Below are 6,343 nucleotides of genomic sequence, written 5' to 3' on the forward strand. Positions count from 1 at the left end.
CAAGGGGCAAAAATAAAGCGGAAGTGAGGCCCACAGCCCTCAGAAGAAGGAAGGCAGAGCCCGGGAAGGACCAGCTCACCAGCCAGCTTGGCATGGAGCCCTCTGTCCATCTGCCGAGGGCTCGGCTTTGCCTGCTTTTCCCAGCTCAGCGTCCACAACCAAGCTAGAGCTGCAAGAGAAATTGCAGCAGGAAACAAACAAAGCCTTGGGCACAGGCGGGGAAGCCACCTGAATGCCAGTGCTGTTTTCTCCTTCCTGTTCCCAGCTGTTGATGGCAGATCTGATGGCTACGTCTGTATTCACCTCCCAGGTGCTATCAGTAGTTGAGTTATCCTCCTGTTTACAATGAAAACATTGATCTCTTACACCAGTGTTACGGGGCTACAGCTACTGCTCACCCCGGAAGCGTGGGAACAGAGAAGCGGACGGGGGAGGCACACACTCCTGACTCCGCGGGGCTCCAGGGCTCACCTGGCTTGGCCTTTGGCCTCAACGTTTGCCTTGCGGGAGGTGCCCAGGACCAGGGGCGCCTCAGTCTGGTCAGAACCCACCAGCAAGCCCTAGACCCCGGGCCCTACGTGTCAGCCAAATGGGCCTCTCCCTGCAACCATCAGCAGTAATCCCTTCCCCCGGGTTTTGTGATGTTTAGAGCTGCTGCACAAAGAGGAAACGCTGATTGTGAAGGGGAAGGAGACCAAGAGATGGGAGGGGAGCAGATTAAAGAAAAGAATTAAGATGTGTGGCCTATGTGTCCCGGCTTTCCACGATGACTGTGATCCTTACGTCCTGCAAAGGTACTAATTAAAAAGAGAGAGAGAGAGAGAAAAAAAAAAAAAACATACCGAGTGTCTACAGCCAAGTAGCAGTGATGAAGGCCTGGTCTCTCATGGATAAAAACAGACTGGATGGAGATCTCTCTGGCCTACTCTACTCTCCAGCTGTGCTTCTAACAACGGAGATCGGAGACCGTAAGTGTTAGGGCCAAGATGGCTTTTCAAAGGAGGTGGCCTCCTGGAACCCTAGGAGACCGCCTCTTCCCCTCTGCATCCCTTATTCCCTCGGTCTCCAAGTCTTACTATTTCCTCCTTCTGCTTGTTTCTCAAATCCTAGTCCAGGTCTTTTCCTTCCATACCCAGCTCTCCCCAACCTCCTGGCTCCTCCTCTCTTCCGTGCGTCAGTGTGGGAACCCGATTCCACCCACACATCCAGTGACCAAAGCAGTCAACTCCATCTATAAAGTAGAACATTTCTCAGCCAATAATGTCAGGTTTTCGTTGTTTTGTTTTGTTGAGATTCAGATAAATCAGAAAGCAGAACACAAAACTATGTAGTATGACCCCATTTGGGGTCCCCATTCGGATTAACAGCCATGAAATCACCATGCTGGGTCATTTCTGGGGAGTCAGCTCTGGCTGGGTGCTGGGGTTATATGTGATTTTTATGGTCTTATATACGGTTCTTTATGTGCTCCAAACTTTTAATAATAATTTTATTGGGAAAGTTGAAGTGAACGGCAATTGCAACAAGGAAGCCGATACTTATTACCAGGCGTTCTCATTGGTACCATGGTGCCAAACACACCACGAGTGCTGTCACACGTATGGATAAGACAGCAATGCAGGATGGCCGTGCAGATAAAGGAACCAAGCTCAGCAAATCAGGCCATCAACCCACAGTTTACACATTACAGGAATTTTTATTCGTGAAAGGAAATTGCTCCTGATAATTAAAAATCATGACAAAATGTTTTTTTGTCACTCCGAGAGAAAAACAGGCACCAAAACATCAATAGTGGTTGTGTCTGGGGGTAGGGGATGGGAAGATTATCATATTTTTCTTCATATTTATATTTGTGTATAACAGATTACCCAGATGATAAATTAGCAATTGATATTATGGGTTAACTCAGAAATATAACCATCATGTAGATCGTTTTAATTAGAAAGTGTAATTTGAAAATGGAAACAAAGTCTCCATAAATAGGGGAGGGTGTAGGGGGTGAAGGGAGGGCAGGGGCATGGGGAAAAATTGAGAATCAAGATCTGTCATGCAAGGGCACCAGATCCCAACGATGAGTGTAACTGCACTGTATTCTAAAAAAGTATCAATAAGATTTTTCTTTTTCAGACAGGGTCTTACTATGTTGTTGAGACTGACCTGGAACTCACTATGTAGCACAAGCTGGTCTCGAACGCACAGCGATCCTCCTGCCTCAGCCTCCTGAGTGCTGGGATTACAGGCGCGGGCCACCACGCCCGGCCAAAATTTTTTAAAAGTTTAAAAAAGAAAGTGTAATTTGAGTTCCAGAGATTTCGTAGACAGGGAGGCAGCAGTATCGTTTTGGGTGAGTTAATATGATCGCACAACCTTCCACCTAACAGCGCTCCCTCAGCACCTGCTCAGGGCCCCCGTGCACCCAGCAAGGCACGCGCACGATCTCTGAACATGGAATCGTCTCCATATCTAAAAGAAAACATTCAGTCAAGTTGGCCTTGTAAGGTAAATTACCGCCTAGCTGGGTCCTGCGCGGATCCCAAGCGATGCGGCTGATTACAATTCAGGCTCTTTTCAAGACCAATGGGTGAAAAGCTCCACTCCCCAACCCAAAGGCACTTCCTCAGACGGCTCCTGATTCCTGTCTCCCTGGAGGGTCTCTGCCTGAAAGGATACCCTCCTTACTCCTTCTCTCAATCCACTCCTCTTCTCCAGTTCTGTCTTCATCACGAGGCTCGCACCTTCCTCCGCGTAGGTAGAAGCTTGCGCCACTTCTCTTCCGGCTTCTTGAGGGGAAGCAACTGGGGAGCCGCAGGCCCTGCAGGGCAAGGGAGCCTGGAGAGCGGACCTGGTTTCCGGGGGAGCACTGCCATCTAGTGGAAGGAAGAAGTAACACTCCCATTTCTGTGCATAACCTAACACGTGGCAAGGTTAGGTTGAAAGTTTGCAGAATCTTTCCTCTTTGCAGCTAAATTACATTTAAGCTTCTCCAGAAAAAAAAAAAAAAACTTTTACAACTTTCTTTAAGCTTTAAAAGCTGTATTTAAGTGATTGATGAAAACTCATCTGGGCATTGATTTCCTATGGAAATTTTCAGAAATCTGAGCTAGAAGGAAAGGAAATCCGGGGAGAATCAAGGTAACTTCACCTAGTTCACGGCCAGTTTGGTGTCTCCCTGGTACCACTGGTACTTTCCGCTTGATTGTGCACTTATTTCGTGTAACTCTCGTCACCTAAGCCAGTCACGTAGGCTCTGGTTACATAGGTGAAGGCATATTGGGAATGATAAGTATTATTGGGTGGGCCTGTGCCAGCAGGTCTTGGGGAATATCACCTCAGAACACTTAGAAAAAAATTAGAAGGGCAATTAGGATAAGAAATAATCCATTATGGATTAAGAAACCAAGTCTAAATACATCAATAATAATATTAATGGGTCAAGTGCCCATATTTAAACAGGTTGGATCAAAAACAGCTATATTTCAACTACAAGAGATAAATTCAAGGCATGGACAAGAGGATAATAAAATTACCATGACAAATAAAGACATACCAGGCAAATAGGCCCCCAAAATATCCAAAGAGCCATTTTCATTTTAGACACTATAACAATAGTATTTCAATATAAAATTCAGCTTACCAAGAAAACAACAATTCTAAACTTGAAGGCATCACGGAATAGCATCAAGACATATAAGCAATAACTGGAAAACAGGAAACTCTAAGGTTAAGAGCAAACGGAACAAACTGAAACTTATTTATAAAAGTCCCATTACCATAAAGCTGTGGTGAATAAGTTTCTGCGGTGTTGGCATAAAACTAAATAAACCAGTAAGATCGTCTGACTTAGAAAAGCTTAGAGAGGGGCAATTTACTATAAGGAGAGAAATCCTGATCCACCAAACATGAAAACAATTCCAGGTAGGTCATAGGTTTCATGTGTTAGGCTGAGGCATTTGAAGCCACCTTTTTTGTAAGCTGAATGTGAGTAGATTCATAAAGTTCAGCCTATGAACAATAAAACTTGTGGCTTGAAAAAAAATCTTTGGAAGTAGCCAAATATTTATGTAACTAACATAAAACATGATAATAAAGGATAAGCATTAAGTAAACTAGAACACATTGTAACAGAGGTTTTGTTCCTCAGAGACACTTTTAGAGCAAACGGTTAAGTCACTGAAGAGGAAGACTATAGTTGAAATACATGTATCCAATAGAGGACCCATATCTAAATTATATAAAGAACTTCCATAAAGCAATTTTTTTGAAAGTCAATCAATCCAATAGAAAACTGGTAAAATTATGGATAATTCCAGTCAACAAGAAAATGTCAACAAAGACCACAATTCTCTACACTCATGAGAATGGCTAAAATGAAGTGTGGGCAAGAACAGGAGACAACTACAACCCTTATATATGACCGGTACCTGTGTAAAATTGTCTGACCACCTTCGAAAACTGGTAGGCAGGATCTGTTAGAGCTGAGACATACCTGTACCCTGTGACCCAGAAACTCTACCCCTCAGGGAACACTCAGCAGGTGTGGGTATACCTGTGTTTACAGAGACATTTATAAGAATGTTCGTGGCCATAGTCAAACACAGATAAAACCCAAGTGCCCATCCGTAGTACAATGGGTAAGCAAAGTGTGTTATAGTCACATGATGGGATGATATTCAGCAGTTAGTAAGAATGAATCATCTGTAACTATCTTAGTTCACTCAGGCTGCTATAAGAAAAGAAAATATTAGAAGCAGCATGACTTGCAGACAACAGACCTGTTTTGCTCACAGTTCTGGAACCAGGGGAGCCCAAGGTCAAGGTGCTAGAAGACTGGTGTCTGGTGCAGGCTCACTTCCTGGTTCACAGATGGCTGCCTCTCTCCAGTGCCTTTAAGTGGTACAAATCAGCCTCACTTTCATGACCTAATCTCCTCCCAAAGCTCCACCTCCTCACACCATTACATCGTGAAGTTAGGATTTCAACATGAATTTTGGGTGGACACAAACATACAGACCAAGCAATGACTTAGAGGGATCAGAAATCATCTCATACATGTATAGAAATATTATATTTGTGTGTCAAAAAATGGAACTGAGAAGATGAGTTATTCATAGACATAGATACCTAAACCATACCACACCCAATTAATCATAATGCAAATGTGAGAAGCAAAACCTTAAAATTGTGGAAAGACACTGTAAAAGCTGTCCTTATAGGGAATGGTACAGACCATTAATACAGGGCCCAATCCTAGCTCTAGGTCTTACTTGCTGTGTGAGTTTGGGTAACTGATTCCCTGTTCCTTAGTTTCTTTAACTGAAAAATAAGGGTAATGCTAGTATAGATAATTGAGAGATCTGAATAAGTAGTAGACATAAAAGATTTAAAACACTTCCTTCACACTTACTACGTTGCCACGTAGCTTTTTGTGTTTCATTCAAAGTATCTGCTGCATTGTCCTTGGAGAGGAAACTTACCTGGTTTCAAGGGATAGGAGCTCTCAGGTCGGAAGATAATTTCCTACCTGTTCAGAAATTCTAATACTTAAGACAAGAAAAGGATTTTCAACATTGGTGGATACCAAAGAAGAAAAATTTTCAGACCTGATCAAGAAAAGACAAATTAAAGAGTTCACAAGCCATTCTTATCTAAAACCAAGCATATGTCAATAAGTTGAGTTACTTTTTCATTAATCATTTCTTTGGTGCTCATCTTCGCTATTGACCTTCAAATGACACCCAAGAAGGATGCTGGGGAGTTGGTTCTTACCTGAACTTTCCAGGTGAGAGATCTGAGATGCACCCAGTGCGATCTATAAAAATCATTTGATCCAGGAGGTAGAACCTCCAGGCTCAAAGCCATGAAGATGTGTAGGACAACGTGCTCTTTCATATTTTAAGGCACATTTTTCTAATAAGATGCTACAGAAATCAGAAAGAATGAAACGGAGTCTTCCTCAATGTCCAATATGCTTTGCAACAGGCACTTCTAACATTCACCTTTTATAAATATTCACACACTCGTTTTTTAAGTAGTCGTTTAATTCCACGACATTTTTCCTCCATGGTTTTCAAACACTGGAGAACTATTCAGCCACCACACCAGATCACAAATAGGCAAATAGGTCAGTCTTGCCAAAGAAAGATGTGTGTGTGTGTGTGTGTGTGTGTCTGTGTGTGTGTGTGTGTGTTTGCAGCAGTTCTGCTGTTGTAACATGCTTTTTCTTTAAAAAATCAGCACAATCTTTCTCATTTTAATTGGCCAATTTAACACACATGCACCATTTCCTGCTATTTAAAAGTGACATTTCAAATACTGGAGAGTTGATCTTTTTTTTTTTTTTTTT

At 42.8% G+C, this 6,343-nt stretch overlaps 1 protein-coding gene across 1 annotated transcript in view; it reads left to right on the plus strand.

Moving 5' to 3' along the window:
* Nucleotides 1-701: 701 nt before the first annotated feature.
* The window catches only part of CUNH21orf62 (chromosome unknown C21orf62 homolog), a 38,775-nt gene continuing 33,133 nt past the window's right edge, over nucleotides 702-6,343 (plus strand). Inside the window, exon 1 of the mRNA XM_033755901.1 lies at nucleotides 702-968. The gene's annotated coding sequence lies outside the window, so the exon portion shown is untranslated. The remainder of the gene's footprint in view (nucleotides 969-6,343) is intronic.

Source organism: Fukomys damarensis, unplaced genomic scaffold, assembly GCF_012274545.1.
Source record: "Fukomys damarensis isolate Sample0158 unplaced genomic scaffold, DMR_v1.0_HiC HiC_scaffold_24, whole genome shotgun sequence".
In the NCBI taxonomy this organism is placed as follows: domain Eukaryota; kingdom Metazoa; phylum Chordata; class Mammalia; order Rodentia; family Bathyergidae; genus Fukomys; species Fukomys damarensis.